General features: G+C 40.4%; 1 long non-coding RNA gene across 3 annotated transcripts in view; it reads left to right on the forward strand.

Moving 5' to 3' along the window:
* The window catches only part of LOC107517780, a 52,636-nt gene that overhangs the window by 13,278 nt on the left and 14,184 nt on the right, over nucleotides 1-25,174 (forward strand). The window contains exons 3-6 of one of the 3 annotated variants that reach the window (XR_004951489.1): nucleotides 854-965; nucleotides 1,908-2,139; nucleotides 19,702-20,657; nucleotides 23,984-24,138. This is a non-coding gene — a long non-coding RNA (uncharacterized LOC107517780). Of the gene's footprint in view, nucleotides 1-853; nucleotides 966-1,907; nucleotides 2,140-19,701; nucleotides 24,139-25,174 lie in introns of all 3 variants that reach the window. The other 2 variants (XR_001598652.2, XR_004951488.1) reach the window with 2 other exon arrangements.

Genomic DNA, 25,174 nt, shown 5'->3' on the forward strand with positions numbered 1-25,174 from the left:
ATTTATTTTATGATATTTTTAATGACCTATTGGCACGGATGGTTAAGTACTCATGGAGCTTGACATACCTGAAGTGCTCTCAAGCTACAGAGCAGTGATCAAGTCACAGAAATCAACCTACACCATCCTCTGGACAATCTGGGGTGCACAGTGGCCCCAAGGCTATTTGTGTCCTCTGCCCCACTCACTGGCTTTCTAGAAATGACCCCAAAGAAACTCCCTCAAGGACACATGATGGTTTGTGTAGCATGGTACTGTTCTGTTCATAGCAGGAGTGTTTATAGGAAGAGATGGTTTAGATAAATAATGACTTATACAGTGGAATTGTGGACTACATTTAAAATGAATTTTTTCTAAGAAACTTGAATCATGTGGAGAAAATTCTTCTGTTGTTTTATGTGAAAAATCAACTATATGTAAATAAAATCATAATGTATATTAAATTGTATATAAATTATGACCCAATTTTTAACTATGTATGTAAATGTATACATTTATAAAAGACTGGACAAAGATATGCTTATATGTTAATATGTTTGTCATGGTGAAAATTTAGAGAATTTTGATGTTCTTTTTTACATTTCTCTATATTTTCAAGATTTCCTACAGTTGAAATTGTATTAATTCCATAATCAAAAACAAAAGGTGTTTTTTTCAAAGATGAATAAAACATTACACTTAGCTGTTTGTTGAATACTTAAATGTCTGGCACTAATCTTTTCTAAGTGAAGAACGGAAAAGAAAAAACGGGAAAAAAGAAAAACAAACAAACAAAGCCTGATATTCTTCAGAAAGGAAAAACAAAACAAAACAAAACAAAACAAAACATTTCTTTTCACCCTGTACTCTGCAGGCAGATCAGAGACTGTGCTGGAGAAAAAGATGTGTATGTGCCAAGTCGTACTGCAGAAGCTGAACGTAGACACTCAAGGTCAAGTCAGTCCACATCCCAGGAGCATTTCAAGGTGAGGGACATTTCTGTTCAGCAAGTCCCGCCAGGCACCTCTTGGGAGACAGGCCTCAGTTTCCACACCCACACTGCCCCTCCTTCTGGGTGACAGGGAGCCATTCTCAAACCCTCTGAGTCCCCTCTGCCCTTTCCATGTCCAACAGGCTAAGACATTGAGACACTCCTGTGCTGTCTGGCAGCTATGAGGTTCTTGCAGATAACAAAAGTCCTCATCTTTTGTTGAGCGCGCATACCTTTCTCCCAGACCAAGATGTCCTCACAGCCCATTTTCTAGTCCAGGTCTTGATGCGAGTGCAGTCAAGAGGTGAAAGATTGGAAAGGGTGGATTCACTTTCTTCTTCCTCAGCTATAAATGGGGCCCTTCTTAATACTAAACTGGGGATAATTACTTTCAAACCCCTTAGAGCCTACGGCATCACTATCTACTTGAGTTTCCGAGGGTATAAGGTGATCCCCAAGGCTCCAATCACTTCCATGTGCCTGCCGAGCAGTGTCACCTCGTTTCTGCAGTTTATCTTGTTCCTCTCTGTCTCTTATGGATTCTTTTGAAGAAACTACGTCCTGTCTGTCCCTTTTACAATACCCCATATAGTAGGGGAAGTATCTGTCCTGTATGTATTCTTTCTGAAAGCCCAAATAGAAGCACTGCAGTGTTCAAATTTGGAGAGCTCCACCTCTTGTTGAGGCTGGCATCAGGGTTCCAGATACAAAAGAGCAACCAACCTCTATTGCTATACTTGGTCCTCTTACCTACAAGACGAGAAGCAGTGCAAAAACCTGCTTTTCTGATGAGACGATGAGAAGGGCTTTCCTAGGTGAAAGTGCTCTGACATTTGGAGGTCTTGTGGAGGGGTTAGTTGTAGTTATTAGCTCAGAGAAGTTCATGACTCACAGGATACAATTAGGGACTAATTCTATGCTAAATCCCATGCCCTAGGCATAGCTGTGGTGAAAACAGACCACAGAGAAGCCAACATGACCATGGAGCACTGGGACCATGACAGGAGGAGAAGAAGGGAGGACATAGCAGGAAAAAATCCAAGGGTTTATGATGGAAATGGCAGCGTGCAGGTGCACCTGACCTGCATGGCGAGTCCTGTCTGTGTGAGCTCCTGGTCTGGCACACAACACACCTGCCCTGGACTGATTTAGGAGGCCCAATCCTGGAGGTATGTGTGTTTATAAACTCTTAGCTTGAGAATTTCAGTTTAAGTTTTGGTCTAAAGTGTAACACAAACTTTTAAAGTTATACTAGTGCTTGCGAGAGGCCTAGAAAGCCAACATGGTTGTAAATTTGTCCACCATGCCCAGTCTATGTCTTTGAGGAGGTAATCTAATTTCCCATGCCTCAGTTTCCTTATCTGTAATGTAACAAGAGAATTAACCTATTGGGTTGTAGTCTGTTAAAATGAATTAATACATGGGAGCCCCTGTGCATAGAGTCTGGCACAGAATACATGTTAGCTATGTGATTATAATTATGCACAAAATTTAGATTTAGACATGTCCATGAAGATCCTTAGCTGTAGTCTGAGCCTTCAACTCTTATGTTCCTAAAACAAGTACAGCTGTCTGCATGTCACGGATGTGCACAGAGCAGGTAATCAAAATTCAGTCAGCAATCACTAGAGACTTGTAGGCACTGTACCTGGGCGATGACAGATTCATAGAGGGGTCAGAGTCCCCTACCTTTGGCAAGCCCCAGGTTAATAAGGGCTTCAAACAGTGCCTGTGGGTAAGCAAGTGGGCCCAGACATCACAGACCTTGAGTGTTCAGGGGAGACCGGTTGCCCCTAGGCAGGTATGCAACCACAAGGGGAACCTCCCAGCTCCATCCCTGCCCACAGGCACCCCACACAGACTGAGGCCTACAGATACTTAGAGCTGGGTGCCAACTGTGCCACTTTTCTCAGGACTGTTGAGTTTTAGTGTACAAAGTCCCAGGTTGTGGGAAACCCCTCATTTCCCTTCAAACCAGGGCAATTGCTCCCCTTAATTGGCGCTTGCTGTTATGGGCTGAATTGTGTCCCTAAAATTTAGATGTTTAAGTCTAAACCCCTAGTATCTCAGATTGTAATTGTATTTGGAGATAAGGCCTTTAATGAGATGATTAACTTAAAGTATGCTCATTAGACTGAGTCTTACCTAATCCAATATGACTAAAGTTCTTATAAAAGAAGGGGTTAGGACATAGACGTGCACAGAGGAAATACCACATGAAGACACAAGAAGGCCACCTGAATACCAAGTAGAGGGGCATGGACCAGATTATTTTCTTATGACCCACAGAACAAACCAATCCTGCCGGTATCTTGATTTCAGACTTTCCAGTCTTCAGAACTATGAGGGAATAAGTATCTGTTGCTTAAACCACCCAGTCTGTGGTATTTTGTTATGGCAGCCCTAACAAACTAATACACTCAGCAAGAGGTAGCCTTGAAACAAGAAGGAGTCATCATTCAAGTGGCCTAGCATGTGACAAAACACACAAATGATGTTGTGGTTTAGTGAAATACCAAAATAGGTAGTTAGGCTGGAGACATAGACAGGCTTCTAATAATGAATGCCACATGTGCCAAACTGGGGAGAGTTTGAGAAATGTCCTCAAGGACAAGGGGATACTGGAATTTGAAGTGGGGCCTGAGATATTTGATTAGGTATTTTTTTTAGCCAATTACTCTTCCAGGTAGAATTGGAGTCTAAGGGCCCTGGAGAGACTCGACAAAGAGACCCAGCAGCAGCTAATGAGGAGCTCAGAATACTGCCCAGTTTCCCTTTCACCTTTCTTACTGGCATATGCTTTAGGCAAGTTGCTCCTGGCCTGCTGCTCTCAGTTTCTCCAGAGGTCAACAAAACCTTAAGGTGCTACCTACACCGCTCACCACCCTGCCAAGAATGGGGTCCTCCCATAGAGTTCACCATGCAGAATGTGAGAATGGGATCTAATAGTCAATTTTTCTATTAGACAATCTTCTTCTTTTAAGGAAGTGCAGGGAGAGGACAGGAGAGTTTCAGCCCTGCCCACAATAAGCCCACAGAGATCTCTTGGGTACCTCTACTTTGGGAACTCTACCTTATTCCTTGTGGAGAGATGGTACAGCAGTTAGCATACACATGCTCTGTGGAACTGCAGCTGATATATCACACAAGGAAGGCTAACACAATTAATGATGCAAAGCAGAAATAGGAGGCGAAGTTTAGCTGTTGGGCCACTCTGGCCCAAGCCTGGAAGCTGAGTATACATGGAACATATTTGCTAATGGGGAAATTTCTCTGACCTTAATTCTTGGTTCAGAAAAGAAAACTTCACTGAAACAGGTGGGGAAAGATTTGGGGACAGTTCAGACAGAGAAAAATAGAGATGTTCACTATGATATTTCTGGGCCAAACTCAGGTGGCACTGAGTCCCACATCTAGGGCCCTTGAGAGCAGCCACTCTCTCTTCACTTTTGTGGCCTCTGCCTGGACACTGGGAAGGGCACTGGGGTATGGATTCAAGTAAAAAAGGAGGCAACTGTTCGAGACAACACTAATTATGGTGCACTGAAGACCAGGCTTGGTCACATGTTCTCATAAGTGGCCATAAAGTAGCTGAAAATCCACTTGGAAGGGTCTTTCTGGGCTTCAACAAGTTTCCAAAGGCCAGTTAACCATATACTGATCATTGACTGATTCATTCAGCACTGGATGGCTAATTTGTTCAATGACCAGTTTGCAGATTTACAAAAACATTTTAAAAATTACTCAAGTGTCCAGCAATTTATATTGAATGAATTGGCAGGGCCTAAAAGAGCTGTAGAAATTGGAGTTCTAGGGAACTAGGACCTCATTCTCTTTCTGCTAACCCCAGTCCCTCCTTCTCTGATGCAGACACCCCAGAGGGGGCCACATGCTGACTGCCTTTGCCTTTCCTCCACCAGAGAATTCCTCTATGACTGAGGGCACTAAGTCATAGAGGATACCTATCACAGTACACATGGAAAAACTTTAAAATATTGATAAGCTAACAAAATCAACACATCCAGTAAGAACTACTTAATACTATTAAGAGCTGAAAGAAACATGTTGTTGACAAACCTGTATTTTATGTATTAATGAATTACTCATTTGGCAAATTAATCTATTACTAACTGGCTTTCAATGAATTAGAAAGGCAGCTAGGAGCAGCCCAGAAAAAGGGACAATGAAATCTGCCACACTGCAGTGGGGAATTGGGCCAGAGATGGGAGAGAAATGGAAGCACCAGGAATGGATATAGCCAAGGGGTGGTGGGGAGTGGGGAATGGGGAAGCATTAATTCTGCCATGTCTTCCTGAAGGGGTGTATCATTTACTATCATGAAAATCTTCTCATACTTTTTCATTTGATCGTAACACACTCTTGTGAGGTCTTTTAATTCCATTCACAGATGAATAAATAGGCCTAGAGATGTGGTTTTTCAAGATTACAAAGTTAATGCTTTATAACTTATAGCTCAAACTCAATTCTTTAGACTCTCAGATCCATGTTCTGATCCGTCTCATGGATGAACTGACGGTGAAGAATAGAGAGGCCTGGAGGACAGGCCGGGACTGTCTAAGTCACTACTATGAAATCAGTGCCTGTACACAGTAGGGACAAGCAAATATATCTTGAATAAATTAATAAAAATAATGCTAACAAAGATGATAAAAATAACTAGTATATATTGAGTGTACAAGAATTATCTCATTTATTTTTCAACCATATGTGGTAGATCATATTATTAAACTCACTGTGCAAAGTGGTTTAGAAAAATCAATATGCTTCAGGCTGAGCCAACAGATCTTGTAATGAAGCATGAAGGGCCAAGAGAAATGCTTTCCCCCAGGCAAACTGTGGAGAGTAACTTGATTGAAAAACAGGAAACCGCATCTGTAACTCAACCCTTGGGTCCTCAGTTTATACCCAGATTCCTGGACCATGTGGTTCAAATATTTAGAGAAATTTAGAAAAGATCTAAATAGCTGCTTGTGCTTGCCTGTGAGCTCTATATGGTTCACACTTCTCACCAGCTTCTAAGTCCTAGGCCTTTGCCTGCCTCGGTGCCTCACCCATCACATCTGTCCCTCTTCCCTTCCTCCTGGACTAGTCCAATTGTGCATTACCTCTCTCCTGGATACAAGTGTCTGCTCTCTCATTTAAGCCTGTCCAATACACCACAACCAGGGCGATCTGCCATAAGAGCAGTTCAGGTCACAGTATCCTCTTGCTCAAAACCACCTAGAGACTCCTCAATATCTGAGAGCAGAGGGTCTCAAACTCAAACCTGTATCAGAATCATTGTCTGCGCTTATTAAAATATGGTTGCTGGGCCCCATCCCCAAAGTTTTGGGTTCACCAAGTCTGGTGAGGGGCTAAGAGTTTACATTTCTTGCAAGTTCCCAGGCAATGTCAATGCTGCAGATGCTACCTATGCTGCCAGTTCAGGGGCCACATTTTGAGAAGCACAGTTTTAAAAGAAAGCAAAAAGCTTTGATTTGGTATTCAAACACTTTCATAATCAGGTGGCAGTCCACTTCTGCATTTTCTTCCATTTATCTTCTTCTGAACAATCAGCTGTTTTAGCTAGGGCTGGCATGTGTGTTCCTGCCTCTGAGATCCACTCTTCCTATGTTTCTTCCAGGGATGCCTGTACCCTTCCACCCTTCCTCAACAACCCACCCAACCAGCTTCTCTGAACACTCTGGTCTTACATAGATAACTTCCCCATACTGCTCCAATCCACCTATTGCAGAAAGACTTTTCTGATCTCTCTTAACAGGATATGTTTTTTCCTTCTTTGCTTTTGAAATAGTTAACAATTCCTTTTCTTTGGTGCTAATCAATTTCCATTTCAACTTCAATTTCTGTTCTTATATATTTATGTCTTATACATCCTGCATATAGAATGTAGATTCATGCAGAGGCAAGGTAGTGCAGTGGTTTAATGCAGAGGCTTTGGACCCTAGCTGAGCTGGTTTCAGGTCTCCCCTCTGCTATTTACTTGCTGTGTGGACTGTTACGGTCAACTCAGCCTTTCAAGATCTTGGTTTCCTCGTATGTTAAATGAGAGAAATAAATACTGCCTGGGATGATTTTTAGACAGGTCTGAAAATGTCTTGATACTCCTCCTCTTGCTTATGTTCTAGCCTCAGTGACTTGCTTGTAATAAATAAAATTCAGTGGACATGATGCTATGTGATTCTCAACTGAGGTCGTAGAGGCCCTCTAGTTTCTGCCAGGTTCTCCTGGAATGCTCTCTCTTAGAACCCATTCACTCATAGTGAGGAATGAATACAGATGTTTCAGCTGACAGCCTCAGATGAGGTCCTAGCCAACCCCACATCAACTGCTGGATATGTGAGTGAGTGATCCTCAAGGGAGCTCTCACTTCTGTCTGAGACACACCAAGTGAAAGCCACCCACCTGAGCCTAATCACCCCACAACCACAAGAATGAATAATAAAATGACTGTTGCTGCTTCACATCACTAGATTTTGGGGTGACTTATTTAGTAACAATAGTTAACTCCTTCATAGGCTTATTTTAAAAGTTAAGTGAGATAGTGAAAGAACTTCAAGTAAAACCTAGTGTACAGTAAGTACACCAAAATGGGCTATCTTGTATCTCATGTGTTCAACTATCCCATTACCCTAACCCACATTAAAATTTTAGATTTTGTCTGTATGTCCTCTTCAACGTTGACTATACTGTCAACTGGATATTTAGATCCATGATGCAAGTGCTATAGGCTTCTCCCAAAGCTCAGGGCAAGGCAGCAGTTCACTTGGCAGTTAGCTCTACCTGAGACCTAGAACAAATGTGACCTTGACCATCCCCTCTCCTGTCTCCAGTAGGAAAATACACTCATAGGCTGTGCATTGATGTCAGGGCTCTTGGTAGAGACATTCTCTTCAATTCATTTTTTTTTTTTTTTTTTAGTTTCAAGTATGCAGTACATTGGTTGGACATCTATATAGTTTATGAAGCAATCCCCCCGATTACTCTATCTTCCCTCTGGCTCTACACATAGCCATTACCTTACTGTTGTCTGCATTCCCTATGCCATGATCCTCATCCCCATGACCCTCTATCAACTACAAATTTATATTTCTTTAAATATTTACCACTTTCTCCCAAGCCCCCTACCTCTTTCCCCTCTGGCCATCACATGATAATCCTCTATATTTGTGGGTCTGTTTTCAATTCACTTGTTCTTTTTGTTCCTTAGATTCCACATATCAGTGAAATCATATGGCATTTATCTTTGTCTGACATATTTCAGTCAGCATAATCACCTCTAGGTCTATCTGTGTCATTACCAATGATGGGATCTCACTTTTTTTAAATTACTGAGTAATATTCTGTTGTATATATGAACCATAACTTCTTTATCCAATTACGTATCGGTGGGCATTTAGCTTGCTTCCATATCTTGGCTATTGTAAATAGTGCTGCCATGAACTTGGCTATTGTAACTAGTGCTGTTTTTCTTTGGGTAAAAATACCCAGAAGTGTAATTGCCAGGTCAAAAGGTAGATCTATTTTTAATTTTTTGAGGAACCTCCAGACTGTACAAATTTGCAATCCCACCAACAGTGTATGAGGGTTCCCTTTTTTCCACATCCTCGCCAACACTTGTTGTTCTTTAATTTATTGATGATAGCCATTCTGACAAGTGTGAGGTGATATCTCATTGTGGTTTTATTGTGCATTTTCAAATGATTAGTGATGAACATCTTTTCATATGTGCTTTGGCCATCTGTATTTCCTCTTTGGAGAAATCTCTATTCAGGTTGTCTGCCCATTTTTTAACTGAATTGTTTAATTTTGTTGTTGTTGTTGAGTTGTATGAGTTCTTTATGTAGTTTAGATATTAACTCCTTACCCAATGTATCATAAACAAATATCTTCTCCCATTCAGTAGATTGTCTTTTTGTTTTGTTAATGGTTTCCTTGCTGTACAAAAATTTTTATTTTGACATAGTCCCATTTGTTTATTTTTCTTTTGTTTTCCTTGCCCTGAGAGATATGTACAAAAAGAAATTACTAGTAGCAATATCAGAGAGATTACTGTTTTCTTCTAAAAGTTTTATTGTTTTGGGTCTTACATTTAAGTCTGATCCATTTCGAGTTTATTCTTGTGTATGGTGTAAGGTAGTCCCCGTTTTTCTTTCTTGCGTCTTTCTTCGTGCTTGATGGAGTACTGTGCGGTCTGGAGGGAGGGAGGGGAGGAGGAAGTGAAGGAAGTGAACTGACCAGTCAGACCAGGAAGGAAGGAAGGAGGAAGAAGGCAGCCAAGCAAGTAGAGAGACGAATACATACCTCATCCTCCCCCCTCCTCCTCCTCCTCCTTTTCCTCCTCCTCCTTCTTCTCCTTCTCCTTCTTCTTCTTTTTTGCATGTATCTGTCTATTTTCCCAACACCATTTATTGAAGAGACTACCTTTACCCCATGATATATTCTTACTTCCTCTGTCATATATTAAGTGAGCATATATGTGTGGATTTATTTCTGGGCTCTCTATTCTGCTCTACTGATCAAAGTATCTGTCTTTATGCCAGTACCCTGCTGTTTTGATTACTGTAGATTTGTAGTATAGTTTGATACCAGATAGTATGCTACTTCCAACTTTGTCCTTCTTTCTCAAGATTGCCATGGTTATTCAGGATCTTTTATGGTTCCATATAAATTTTAGGATTATTTGTTCTAGCTATCTGAAAAATGTCACTGGTATTTTGATAGGGATTGCATTGAATCTATAGATTGATGTATGGCCATTTTAATGATTCTTCCTACCCAAGAGCACAGTGTATGCTGCCATTTATTTGTATCTTCTTCAATTTCTTTTTTCAGTGACTTATAATTTTCTGAGATCAGGTCTTTCACCTCCTTGGTTAATTTGATTCCTAGGCATTTTATTGTTTTTTATGCAATTGTAAATGAGATTGTTTTCTTAATTTTTCTTCTTGATAGTTCATCATTGGTGTATAAAAATGTCACTGCTTTCTGAATAGTAATTTCATATTCTGCTACTTTATTAAATTCATTATCAGTTCTACCAGTTTTTTGGTCAAATTTTTCAGATTATCTCTACATAATATCATGTCATCTGCAAATAAGGAGAGCTTTACTTCTTCCTTTCCAATTTGGATGACTCTTATTCTCTTTCTTGTCTGATTGCTGTGGCTAGGACTTCCAAAATGATGTTGAACAGAATGGTGAAAGTGAGGATTCTTGTCTTGTTCCTGATCTTAAGGAAAACACTTTTAGCTTTTCCCCATTGAGTAAGATGTTAACTGTGGGTTTGTCATGTATGGCTTTTATTATACTGAGGCATGTTCCCTCTAATCCCACTTTGCTGAGAATTTTTATCATAAATAGATATTGAATTTTGTAAAATTCTTTATATACATGTATTGATATAATCATATAATTTTTATCTTTCTATTTCTTAATGTGGTGTATCACATTAATTGATTTGTATATATTGTACCAACCTTGCATCCCAGGAATAAATCCAACTCAATTATAGAGTATGATATTTTTAGTATATTGCTGAATTTGGTTTTCTAATATTTTATTAAGGATTTTTGCATCAATGTTCATAAGAGATATCAGCCTATAGTTTTCTTTTTTTGCAATGTCTTTGTCTGGTTTTGGAATCAAGGTAAAGGCGATCTCAAAAAAAGGAATTAATGAGGCTTCTCTCTCCTTGAAATTATTTGGAATAGTTTGAGAAGCATAGGTGTTAATTCTTCTTTTAATGTTTGATAAAATTCACTTGTGGAGGCATCTGGTCAAGGACTTTTGTTTTGGGGGAGTTTTTTGATTACTGATTCAATTTCGTTGGTGGTAATCAGTAGGTTCAGATTTTCTGTTTCTTTCTGACTCACTATTGAGAGATTATATGTTTCTAGGAATGTATCCATTTCTTCCAGATTGTCCAATTTGTTGGTGTATAAATGCTCATAGTATTTTCTTATGATCTTTTATATTTCTTTGGGGTCCATAGTTATTTCTCTTCTTTCATTTCCGATTTTTATTTATTTGAATCCTCTCTCTTTTTCCCTTGATGAGTCTGGTTAAGGATCTGTTAATTATATTTATTCTTTCAAAGAACCATCTTTTGGTTTCATTAACCTTTTGTATTATTTTTCCAGACTCTATTTCATTTATTTCTGCTCTGATCTTTATTATTTCCTTACTTCTATTCATGTTGATCTTTGTTTGCTGGCCTTTTTCTAGTTGTTTTAATTTCAAGATTAGATTGTTTATTTGAGTTTTTTCTTGTTTCTTGCGGTAGGCTTGCATTGCTATGAATTTCTCTCTTCGGACTACTTTCACTGTGTCCCATTGATTTTGAGTCATTGTGTTTCATTTTCATTTGTCTCTAAGGTATCTTTGATTTCTTCCTTGATATCATTGATAAACCATAGCATTTAGTAGCATTTTATTTAGCCTCCACATGTTTGGGTATTTTCCAGTTTTTTTTCTTATAGCTGATTTCTAGTTTCATATCATTGTGATCAGAAAAGACTGTTGGTATGATTTCAATCTTCTTAAATTTATTGATACTTGACTTTTGGCCTAATATGTGGTCTATCCTGGAAAATGATTCAAGTGTACTTGAGGAGAATATATATTCTGCTGCTCTGGGGTGAAATGCCCTGAGAATATCTATTAAATCTGCATAATCTAATATGTCTTTTAGTCCCACTGTTTCCTTGTTGATTCTTTGCCTGGAATATATGTCCATTGGTGTCATGGGGCATTAAAGTCCCCTACTATGAGTGTATTACTGTTGATCTTTAATGTCAGGCAATAATTGCTTTATGTATGTAGGTGCTCCTTTCTTGGGTGCATATGTTTACTATGGTTATATCCTCCTGATGTACTGATCTCTTTACCATCATGAAATGCTCTTCTTTGTCTCTTATTATAGACTTTGTTTTAAAATATATTTTGTCTGATATAAGTATTGCTATCCTGAATTTTTTCCATTTCTATTTGTGTGAAATAACTTTTTCCATCACTTTACTTTCAGTTTGTTACTGTCATTTGATCTGAAGTGGGTCTCTTGTAGATAGCATATGCATAGGTGTTATTTTTTTTTGATCCATTTGGCTATCTTATGTCCTTTGATTGGAGCATTTAATCCATTTATATTTAAAGTGATTATTGATAAGTGCACAGTTATTGCCATTTTATTATTTATATTTATTTGTTACACCCTCTTTCTCTTTTTATGGAAGTCCCTTTAATATTCTTGTAGTACAAATTTGTTGGTGATGAATTTCTTAAGCTTTGTTCTGTCTGGGAAGCTCTTTATCTCACCTTCCATTTTAAACGAAAGTCTTGCTGGGTAGAATATTCATTGTTGTAGATTCTTGTTTTTTATAACTTTAAAAACTTCTTGCCAGTTAAAAAGTCAGCAGACATTCTTATGGGGGTACCATTGTAAGTAACTAGCTGACTTTTTCTCACTCCTTTTAAGATTCTCTCTTTGGTTTTGACCTTTGGCATTTTAATTATGATGTGTCTTGGTGTGGGTCTGTTTGAATTCCTCTTGTTTGGAACTCTTTGTGCTTCCTGGACTTGTATGTCTAATTCCTTTGCCAGTTAGAGAAGTTTTCTGCCATTGTGTCTTCAAATAGAGTCTCAATCCCTTGCTCTCTCTCTTCTTCTGGTACTTCTATGATGCAGAAATGGTTATACTTCATGTTATTTCTGAGGTCTCTTAAACTATCATCATTTTTTAAAATCTTTTTGATGCTCTGATTGGCTGTTTTCTGCTACCTTGTTTTATAGTTCACTGATTCAGTCTTATGCTTTGTCCAATCTACTGCTGAATCCTTCAAATGTATTCTTCATTCCTGACTGGTTATAATTTCTATGTACTGTTTTATGGCTACTATCCCTCTGTTAAGGTTCTCATTGAGCTCATCCATTTTTCTCTTAATTTTATTGAAAATCCTTATAAACAATATTTTGAACACTGTCTCTGGTAGGTTGCTTACTTACATTTCATTTATCTTATTTTCTGGGGTTTTCTTTTGTTTCATTTATAGTATGTTTCTTTGTTTTCTCATTTTATTAGTCTCTCTAAGTTTGTTTCTATAGAAATATTTGTTTAGTCTTCAGCCTTGGTTAGATGGCCTTATGCAGAAGGTGTCCTGTGTGGCCCAGGGGCACGCTCACACTAATATCTCGTGCTGGGGGCTCTCGACATGATCTTTGTGTGAATTGTATGTGATTTTTTTTTTGTTGTAGATAAGCTTGTATTCGTTAGTACCTCAGTGGATGGGATTAATGCTTTGGCTGACCAACTGTGGGAATTGGCTATGGCCACAGGTATGTGTTGCTGTGTGGGGCCTGATCCGTGAGTGAGATTTGCTCTAGCAGGCTTGCGTACTTATTAAGACCACTCTTTGTGTGTATTGCTTGTGGGGTTAGTCAGGAATTATGTTGTGGTCTAGTGCGAGACTCCAGGTGTGTTGCTTTTGTGGCCTCTTGGGAGGGGCTCCCTAGTTGGCCAAAGTCAGACACTGTCTTTGATTGCTCGGAGCTGCCTGATGAGAGCTACAAAACAATCTGCAGATATTTACTGCCTATGCTAGATCCATAGGTAAGTAGAAGAGACAACATTGTAGGCTGCGGTTCGGTTGAAGCCAGGGGTGGTTTAGCAGGACCAGGGCTCAAGCCCTGAGGCTGCCATTCAGTAGCCCATAAGACTCTGCAACTGGAAGAGCCACTGGGTGATATAGGCATTGGGTGGTACAGAGATCCAGGCAGTCACCTGGATAAATAGAGCAGATTTCCCCCTCCCACTGCAGTGTCAGGTTACATGCCAGCATTGTCTCTGGGGCTTTCTGTACAAGTCTCAGTTCACAGCAAAGCCAGCTGCTGCAAACCCCCGAGATTTGTAAAAGAATTACTGAAGCTTGTGGGCATGGTTTTGTGGCCCACCACCGAGAGCTTCTTCCGGATGCACAGGCTTTGTGTGTGCTGCCCGAACTGAGTGATGTAGTTTGGTGTTGAATTCGTGTCCCAAGGAAAGCACAGGATTGAACCATGTTGCCTGAGAATAGGCTTGCGACAGTAATTTGTGGGTTAGGTGGGGCAGTGTTTCAGTGAGGCACAGGGCCATCGATCCTATACAGTATCAGCTTTGCTGCCAGCTCTGTGACCCTAGACTCCCACAAAAGTCGCACATCACTGAGACATATTGCCATCTGTGATGAGCTCACCAAATCCCGTGATCTGCCCAAGCTTTATTGTATCTCGTGTTGGCAGCAGTGATCTGCCTGTCACTGTTTTCCCTGAAATTTGCTCACTGTGCTAGCCAATGTATATTGCCTTCACAGAATGCATAGGGCAGGAGCAGCTACTTTGTCACTGTGCTGCAGGAAATTCCTGGATTGGGTGAAGCAGAATCTCAGGAAAACAAGGGCCCTCAGGTGAATACAGCCTCAGTTTTGCTGCAACTTCTGTGTCTATGAATTCCAGCTGTAGTCAAAGATTACAGTGAGACCAGCTGCCATCTGGGGTGGTCCCACAGATCCCTGTGTTCCCCTCAAGAGATATATTATAGCTTGCGGAGGAAGCAGGGTTCAGTCCACAATTGCTTTCTCCTAAATGTGCTCTTTGCCCTAGCCAAGGTCTTTTGACTGCATAAACTGTGGGGCAGGACAGAAACAGTGGCCTATCAATGGGCTGTCATGGGCAATTTGTGGGTTGGGTGGGACAGGATCTCAGAGAGACAATGGTTTTCAGGTCGATATAGCCTCAGTCTGGTTACAACTTCTCTGACTTCCCATGTGTTCCCACAAAAGATAGAGATCACAGAAAGACCAGCTGCTGTCTGGGACTGGCCACATCTCCCTGTGATCTGCCCAGGCCCATGTTAGCAGCAGTGATCTCTTGAAATTATCCCCAAAATGCATTTACAGTGTTGGCTGAGGTCTGCTGCATGTGAGAATGTTCAGCCCTGGGGTGGTACAGGGTGGGGTAGCTGGCCAGGGCAATGTGAGTTGGGTGGGGCTGGCCAGATCTCCTCAGGCAGTGCAGCTTCAGAATTGGCTGTTTGGGGGAGGGATCTGCACAGACGAGCTGGTGCTGAGGATGTATAGATTGCCTTTCAGAAAGGCCCCTTACTAAGGCACAATAGCGACTACTTGTCCAGCCCTTGATCCAGCACCAGTTAATGTAGTCTTTCCCTCTGTGACTCTTGCCTGAGTCTCCATCCCACCACTGGTGTCCTAGGCAAGTGTCGATGTTCCTCTGCCACCCGTGGGTGTGTGGTGGCTGAAAAATTGACTCTTACTGGAAATTACTGTTTAACTATTGCTATGGACATGTAGGACTTTGATTATAGGAACATAACATTCTAACAATAAGCTTTCTGCTTCTGTACCCCTGCTTATGCCTCTGACCTGTGTGTGAGTTGACAGGTAGTGAATAGAAGAAAGATAGATCTTTGTGTTTAGACAGAATGAAGAATGGGATTTTGGGCTTAAAAACTCTGTACCTCTACATTTCGGGGCTGCTTAATTTTGGGTCTGCGTACCCCTGGCAGACCCAACTGGCTGAATAAAGAGTGTTTCCTATAACTCACTGAGTTCTGGTGGTCTGTGCATCTTTCAGGGACTGGCGGCTATAGCAGGTGTGGGTCCAGCCCAATTTGTGACTTTGCCCCTCCTACCAGCTTCGATGTAATTTTTTCTTTATATTATCAGATATGCATGTTATGATCTGCTAGACTTCAGGTGATTCTCTACATAGATTATTTGTTATAATTTGGTTGTAATCTTAATATAAATGTAAGAGGAGGTAAACCCAGCTTTAACCAAATCTGCCATCTTGACTCCCAGCCCTCTTCAATTTTTTCTTCACTTGACTTCTTAGAAAATCATTGGGAAACTACCCTGTGTTTGATTATAATTCTTAGAAGGCCATTGTGCAGGTCATAAGACATGGACCCATATTCCTCAATGCTCCTCCTGTCAAGGTGGGCTGTATATACTCTCCTCCTGAGTCTGGGTTCAACTGACAAAAGTACAGGGAAGTGAAACTCTGTGACTTCTGAGGCTCAGCCAGAGTGTTGGGCAGTTAGTTAGTTGGGCATGAATGATAGGAGCGAAGGCCCAGCTCTATAACCATGAAAAATCTCCCTCGAAGACCTTTCTTAAGGACATGCTAGAAACACCTCCTTTGTAGGGTTATAAATTACTCGAAATCCTAGAGCACAAAGGCTATAAAACCTCTAGCTTCACTAGCCACAAATGCATGCACAGAAAGTAATACTACCCTAACCTGCCCACAACCTCAGACTCATTATACCATCATTATAATATCATGATTATGCCTGGAAGTTCATGAATCTAATTATAACTGACTGAATTCTGGGAAAGCACATACAAATAGGCAAAGTGTTATAAAGCAGCCATCAGTCAAGGTAATCTCACATATGGATCATCTAGGACCTCCCATCACAACCTAAATATAAACAGACCTCCCTTCTTCTAGGGGAATACAGCTCTCTTTAAAACTTGCTCCTCCCTTGAAGTGTACTCTGTTTTATCTTTTCAACTCCCAATTCCACAGGGCTACAGCCTTCCTTAACATGGTCCATCTTCTCATAAAATGTACTTTCAATAAATCTTATTTCTAGATCTCGCTGACCTGTGAATCTTTGCTGCATCACAGGGAAGAACCTAGGGACACCACACAACACCACCCCCATGCTGCTGGGGCAATGCCAGATTTTGCATCACCCTAGTGGTAACAAGAGGAGGCCTGGATTCTTCAGGCTTCATCTCTTCCAATAAGCTCTCTCAAGATTGTCCCTCTTGGACATCATGCTCTGAGCCACATAATTCACATGAAAAGTCAAGAAGAAGGTACTGTGGTTAATAGTTATTGCGGAGATTAGCCTGCCAGCCCGCCAGCCCAGATGCGAGACATTGAGTGAAAGCAACTTTAGTTGACTCTAGGCCAGGCCTTAGCTGTTAACGTCACTCCTGGCCATTAAAGTCTTTACAGCTGTGGCTCCAGAGATCATGTAGGGAAGACAAGCCACCCTCCTCTACCCCATTCAAATTCATGACCCACAGAATCTGTGAGCACCGTAAAATGATGGTGGTTTCATGTCACTGTGTTTGGGATGGTTGAATAGATAGCAATACATAAGTAGAATATTAAAATCTTTAGAAGAAAAATTTTGATGTAGCTCTCAGTTATAGCTAAGGGAGGATTTTGTTGGTATGGCTGAAAGCCACTACTCCCAAACATTCCTTATTAAACCAAATTAAAAGATTTTGCACATCTTCTTGTCTTTCTTTGTTTTTCTTCCCCAGAAAGATAGCCTTCTCTGAACACTCCAAGATGTCCCAATTTTAAAGCATTAACTCTATAATTCTCCCTTATTTTGTCTTAATATGTGCCAATGAACTCTCAAAACACTGGGTCTATGGGATGAATTAGTTTAAGGCTTTAAAAAAATTCAACTATGTATAGGCTATGGAATTTGTATTTGATAAATAACTTAGTTGAAGATACATTGGGGGGTTACTCTATTAACAAAAAGAAAGAGATGTCACAATTACAGAAGTTAGTGAATGATTCTTTCCATCTGCAGGGGCTCTCTTGTGAATTTCAGGAGAAGCCCTAAGCTGGCCAAGAGCTACCCATAATGAAGGACACTGGGAACACACACAGATAATAAAGTTGCTTTGGAGGAAAATGTATTTTTTTAGAAAGGAAAGAGAAAGAGGTTATTCATTTCCTAGTCTCCCACTACTCAGACTGGTAGACAGAGCGATGCCCACTTTTGCTGAAGGAGGACAGGAATGGAAAACCTGACCTTTCACCTCCCAGCTAAAGAGGATTCTCGGTTCCTCCAGGCCCTTCTCTTTAAACTTTTCTTGGAAAGAATGTTGGGAAAACTGTTATTAAAACCTTGGCATGATTGGGTTGAAAGACGGAATTCAGTAGGCAAAGTGGCCCTCCTTTCTACGCTGGGCATAAATGAGTCACAATTTAGCTGAGACAGATAAGAATGGCTTAGATGAAGGGGAATCCTGAATTTACCTTTTCCCTTGGGGGATATCAGAGCCCTACTTTATAGCCTAAACTCAGTTCTTGGTGCCATTTTTTAAGAGGGAAAGAACCTTGAGCAGTTGAAAGGGCATTTGAGATGTTTGCCAACTATAGACAATCTGATCAAGACTTTGAGTGCATAAAGCTTGGAAAAATTTCAAATACCTTGGGTTACATAACCAAGATTCAAACTTAACTTGACCAACCAGAGAAATTGACAAAATTAGCAAAATAAAAATCCGAAGAGGAAATCTTTGGGATAGACATGCTTCTCCAACTCTACTGTAGAGAAAGACAGATGCATCCATGCAATGATGCATCTCACGGCTACTTCATTTACTGAGATCTTGGGGTATGAAGATTAACTTCAGTCCTTAGAATGCATGCACAGTTATTCTTTGTAAGCTCAAGGCCCAGCCCTTTCAGGCCTATGTTTCAGAGACTGTAGGTATAAAAGAGTGGAGTCCCAGTGGCAGAGGAAAAGTGGCCCTGAGCCTATGAACACGTAGAGTGCCTCTGCATAGTTTGCCAACCTTGTGTGCACCCTGGCTTATCAGTCCCCCAGACCTAGCTTCCCTACTAGACCTACCATCTCTCGTTTCTTAGTTACTAGCAGTTTGGGGATATAACTTGTCTTTGCATTTAACTCTGTACTTTTCTCAAAGGTAGGGTTTCAAAGCATCTAACTAACACAGATTCCTGCACAATTGTTAAGTTGTCCCTGAGGCTCTTTTGAAGAAGCATTCCAAGGTTTTTTCATGTGTGTATGTGTTGGGGTGGGGGGAGTCACTCTCAATGGTTAAAAAATGTGTGTCCTAAACTTTTAAAAATGAATCAGTCTGTTTTTATAGTTGGATTCATTCCAACTACTCATTCTACCTGAAAAAAAAATGGCTTTTTAACTCAGGGTCACCTGGATCCTGACAGAGCACAGAACTGGGGAGAGAGAGAGCTTGGATTTCAGAGACTTAATGGAAATGTCAGGAACCTGCCTGTGAACTCTTAGTTACTGTGTTGAATATTGAAGCTCAGGATATTTTTAGTGACCTCGAGTAATGAGTTCAGAGTTTTAAAATACTAAAATTGCTTAACTGGGAATAAAGTCATAGTGCATATTTGAAGAGCAGAAATTATTTGTTTCTCTTTGGAATTCTTACGAAAGTGTTTAGACATACTGGCCTCCTTGGCACAGGTGGTGAGATCTCTCCCTGGAGATGACATCACTTTAAGGTTAATAGTGGGCTCTGAGAAGAAACTTTCCATTAATTATTCATTTGGATGCTGCAGAGAAGACACCAGTTCTGCTAGTACAGTGGTACTACCTAGACTTATTTCTCCAGAAGGCTACAGTCAGCACAAGAATGCTAAATACTGGGCACATAGTAAAGTCACATGGAAGTATTTTCAAAAAGAGCTTTCTAGTATTATACGACCTTGGCCTTCAACAATGGATGAGATTCAACATGTCTGAGAAATGATTTTTTAGTTAGGAGGAAGAGCAAAAGTGAGTATGGGAAAAGGAACTTAGAGCCAAGTTAGCAGCTAAAAGGGAGATTTGCCTGGAAAGGGGGCTGGGCACAGATTGGGAAAATCCTGGAATATCAGATTGAAGGATATATTATGTTTCCTAGAGTTGGGGACAGTTAATAATGTTTGAGTGAGAGCCTGGGAGAACAACGCGGCGATCAGCTGTGGAGTCGGCATTTGCTTCTGGCTCTTCTACCAAGAAGCTATGTTTCCTCTAAACTCAGTTTTCTTCTTGCAGCCTGGGGGCTGTGGAGAAATGAAGGTACGTGGGGGAAAGGTTACAGTGGGCTGATGAACGCTAGGAGCTTGACACAGGGCTAGGAAAAGCTGAGAGGGGTGCAACAAACAAATATCCTACCTACTGAATAGTGTAGTTCAAAGATGGTGAGAAATTGAAGGCAGCAGAGAAAGAACAGGGGTGGTGCACACCAGTTTTTGTAATTGAGTGACTTCCAGTCGAGTAGATTGTGGTGTTCTTCAGATCCATTCATTCACTCAGGTGACAGTCATTTTGGACCCACTGCATGCAAAGAACAAAATGATATATGGGGAGAAAATGGAGAATACTACAGAGAGCAGTTTTCCTCCTATTTCTTGTTTTTACTGTATTTCCCTGTTCCCCTGTACATTGCTTCATTCTCAAAGGCCAGGTTTGATTAAGTTTGAGGTATCAATTGAACATCGAAATGGAGGTGGCAATAGAAAATATGAGACTGAATTTGGGAAGTAAAATGGGGCTGGAGTGAATATTTGGGGCTAATTTATAAGGAAAGATTGGAATGGATGAGCTCTGCAAGGGAGAGTGTGTGGGGAGGGGAGAGAAAGCTGGAGAGACCCATCAAGGATAGAGCTCAACCCTTTTATTTTCTCTTCCAGTTGTGCCCAGAGGGGATAGCTCACTGTGCTGTGTCTCCACAGCCCCAACCTGCATCTGGCTTGCCCACTAGATTGAGCAGGACCTACTGGAAGAATTTCCTTTGCAAACACCCCCAGTCTCGGGAGATCTAAACTACCCATTATGCCAAGATCCACACACTTTCCCTGCTTCACAGCCACCAAAGTAATTTTATTAATTTTTTTATTAAATATTTTTCTTAATTTTTAAACAAAACATACCTCTTTCAGTATATGTATTCCTGGGGTTATGTGCTAGCTGGCTGAGAAATTTCTGTTAGCATCCATAGTGGAAGTTATACAGGGCTCAGATACCAATCAGAAATGCATATCCTCCATTACCACCACCTCCTCACCCCTCAGGCTACAGGGACATTTATAAATGAGCATGTGTCAGATTTCAGATAGAAAGAACAATTAAGAAGCAGACTCAGAACAAGAAAAAGGCAGAACAAGGACAGAGGTAGCCTCAGGGGTTCAGAAGTTCCCAGAGCTTTCCCTTTCAGACACCAGCACCAGAAGGCATATCATCCTACTATGTTTTCTGTCCTTGCCACTATGCACTTGAGGGTCACATCTCCCAAAAGGCATACCTCAATCCCAACTTGGGAAATAGGCCCTAAATTCCCAGCTTCCTACCCTCCAGTAAGATACAGTGGTGGGATCAGAGAGGAAGAGAGAAGATTCTGTAAAACAGAGTCTCTGTGCCATCAGGAAGAAGGAATAAATGCTTGGAGGTCTGAAAACAGCAATATTCACTGCAGATATTCAAGGAGCTCTTAATGGGCACCGAGGACTCTGGGCAGAACCAAGGACCTAAAGCCCTCAATAGCTCACAGAGGCACCCAGGAAGAATCTAATCAGTCAGAGCTTTTGGGAAGCAGTATGTAAACATCACAGAATCCACAAGAAACACCTGTGCTCCTGGAAGGACGTCACTTCAGAGTAGAGTTTCTAAATTAACTGTTTAGTGCCAGATATGATTTGACAAACACCATGGCCTCATTCACTGGGCCCCTTTCTAATTCTCATAGAACCTTCTGTTTCGGCAAACCTCTGAGTCTTTCCTCGAGGTGTTGAGTCAGCCATGAAAATGTAGCTTAGAAATCATTGTCGCCCTCCTTCAAGAACTGGTGGCTTCAGGAGTACTGCTTGGATCTGCTAGGAGGGCTCTGCTAGGAGCAATGGGGAACAGGGCTCTGCTGGAAGAAGAGAAACTCACAGACCTTAATGGATACAGGCCTTGAGGTCTCAGCCTGAGTGGAGGTGGGGGTCTGCAGTCTCTTTGGGAAGCGTGGCCAAGAAGCTTGGCAACAGTTTTGACCTCTGTCTCCTCACTGCACAGCCCTCTAGATCAGGGGTGGCAGCGCTGACTCACACTGAGCACACTCAGCCTCAGCGGCAGTCCCCTCTGCTCCTCTCAAGCCAGGGCACCTCATCTGGTCTGCGCATTCTTCCAATCAAGAAGACCAAGATCAAAGTGACAAAGGGTTCCACTACCCTTAGAAACTCAAAGAGGACTTCGAATGCAACATGGAAAATTGAGCAAACATTCACCTTCTTATCTCCACTGATATTTAGCATTATTTTTTTCAAAACACTCATCCCTTCCTGATATTATACTGTATATTATTTCCTCTCTCTACTTGAATATATGCTTCATGATGCCTGCTTGTCCTTTGTCTGCATTGTTCTCTGCTATCTTCAGTGCCTAGAACAGGCCTCAGGCACTATTTGTGGAATGAATGAATGATGTCTCAGTCTGCTAAGGCAGCTATAATAAAATACACAGATTGAGTGGCTTACATAACATAAATTTATTTTCTCACACCTCTGGAGGTTGGGAAATCTTAGAGCAAGTTCCAGTAGTGTTCATATCTAGTGAGAGCTCTCCTCTTAGGTTGTAAATAGCCATCTTTTCACTCTTTCCTCAAATGCCCTTGGTGCATACATGCTGAGAATGAGCTCTCTGGTGACTCTTCTTGTAAGGACATTAATTCTCTTGAGTCAGGATCCCACCCTTATGATCTCACTTAATCTTAATTACTTCCTATGTGTCCTATCTCTAAATACAGTCACAGCAGAAGCTAGAGTTTCAATATATGAATTTGGATTGAGGACACAAACATTTAGTCCATATCAAATAAATATGGTATCCTGTGTCCAGGGATCACAGCACATGCAAGGATGAGGAAGCCCAGAATACATAGATGAAAAATCAAACAGCAAACAACAAAAAATATATAAATTTAAATCCTGATGGAAACAGAATATTCTGGAAAGAGACCTTAAAAAGAACAAAATCTTCTTCAGTTAGTATAGTCAGAAATTTGAGAATATATTGCATCCACCAAAAAAACTGCAAGTAATATGAAAAAGACATGTACCAAAAGTAAGAAATAGTTTTTACATATTAAAACATATAATCATTAAAATAGAAGGGTGAGAGAAAGATGAAGGCCTAAAAAATAGGGTCAAGAAGATCTCTCAGAATATAGACTTATATGGCAAAGAGAATAAAAATATGAGAGGAAATACAAAGAATATTGAGAATTGAGCCAGAAGATTCAATATAAGATTATCATAAAGAGAGAAAAATTAACAACAAAGGGAATCAAATTTTAAAAATAGAAAATTTTCCCAAACCTGGAAAAGATCCTGAATTTTTATACTTTATAAAAGAATCCATCAGGTGTCCGGCCCAGTGAATGAAAAAAAGTCATACTTAGACACATTCTGGTCAAAAGTCAGAATTATGAGTAGTCAAAAATAAGGATTCCAGAGACAAAAACAAAACAAAGAAAACCGGACTACAAATGAAGGATAATCACACTGGCAACAGATATCACCTTTATACCCAGCCAAAATATCAATCTGATATGTGGGTAGAATAAAGCTATTTCTTAACATCTCAAAAAGCTTATTTTCCATGCAGTCTGTTTTTTTTAGGAAATGACGTGACTATGTACTCCAGTAAAAGGAGAAAATCAAGACAAAGAACAGGGATCCATAAAATAATAGAGCTAATGTAGAATAAAAATTCTAATATGAAAACTTATCTAGAAGGCCTTAAGATAGCTGTCTCAAATCATAGCAGGAAGACCAAATGCTTCAGAAAGAGACGTCAGCGAAAATAAGTGTTTTCGAGTAATAGATCGCATGAAGAGAGCATGTGGAAATATGAGGTCATGATAGAGACACATGAATCTGTGTTCAGCAACAACCAACCAAACAAACAAATAAAATGATCAATCCAAGGGAAAGAAAACCTGCACAAAAAGTAACAGTCTGAAATTAAATTAAAGCAAACCAAAACATAGCATGATATAAGTAAGTGATGTTGTTTAAGAACAGAAAATATATGCACTTGATTCTCATTTGAGTGAAATGGGACCTGGTGAGAAACAAATATAATCCTAGTTCACAATCTGGCCTGGGAGTAAAAATGTTGATATTTACAAAATAATTTAAAGAAACTTTATTATTGTTCAGTTTTAGAATCAACCTGTGGCGAAGCACTAAAGACAGGTATGGATGTATACAGGTACCAACTTACACCTTTGTAAAATGTCAGTGCAAAACTGTAGCTGATTAAAAGTAGAACAAGGAAGAGGAGGAAGAGGATGCATATATCCTCATAGAGAGAGGTGAGTTGAGTTCGTGAGTAAAGTTAATTGAATAAGGAAACAAATATGGTGTGTGTTATTGTTTTATTTTTTTTAAGCTAAAAATATGTAAGAACTAAAATTAGCAACTTAACTTTTCAACTTTGGCAGAAGTGGGAAAAGGTTAGTGGAGTGAGATAAATCTTGAGGACTAATAGTTCTTGTATAAGGTTGACTAAACAAGAAATAAGCATATTTGAAGTAGAAACAGAAATGATAGAAAAGGCTGCTATGATGAATGGGCCTGTGCATGGCTCATGGAGCAGAGGTTGCTGGTTTTTATTGTAAGTTTTGCTATCTCAGTCAATGTCCACAGAGTATATTGCTTAATAAAATGACTACCTCCCTGTGTGCTGAGACCACCTACCCCAACCCTTTCACACTTGAACATCTTAGATAATTCCTATGACAGATGATTCAACTACCTCCCTCTAATGCGTCTAAAATGCCAAGAGGTGATTATTTTCTGGAAAGAGGGAGGATCAGAGTGAGGTCAAGATAGCTAGAGACATAGTAACATATTATAATGACTTGCTGGTCAATGGTGGTCCAAGAACTCAGCTGAGCTTGCCCATTGGCTGTTCCACTGGGCTAACACATTGAGACATCAATAATTTACTTATTTCCACCCTCTCACAGTTCATGGCTCAGCATCTCTTATGCCACAGTCATTTATAGACTCCAAATTTGTCTTCGTAAGACAGAGTTCATTTTATTTTCAAAAACATTTACGAAACTATAGTCCTTAGGATCCAGAAATGAGAATCATCATTCTTACCCTCAGAGAGCTCGAAGTTTAGAGAAACAGGCAATATATGCAATGTATTAGTTAAGTGCTGTGGAAAGATTGACAGAAAGGAACATAGGGACCTGAGAAAGGCATCTAAACTTTCCACAAGGAGGTGATTCCTGAGTTGTTCAGCTGAAAAGGGGGAGAAATATGTTGGTTTTGCCTGATCTGCCTCCACTCTCATCTTTTGCTACAAAAGCCCCACTTTTCCCCTGGGCAATTCTTCCT

The sequence above is a fragment of the Rousettus aegyptiacus genome, unplaced genomic scaffold, assembly GCF_014176215.1.
Source record: "Rousettus aegyptiacus isolate mRouAeg1 unplaced genomic scaffold, mRouAeg1.p scaffold_m13_p_6, whole genome shotgun sequence".
In the NCBI taxonomy this organism is placed as follows: domain Eukaryota; kingdom Metazoa; phylum Chordata; class Mammalia; order Chiroptera; family Pteropodidae; genus Rousettus; species Rousettus aegyptiacus.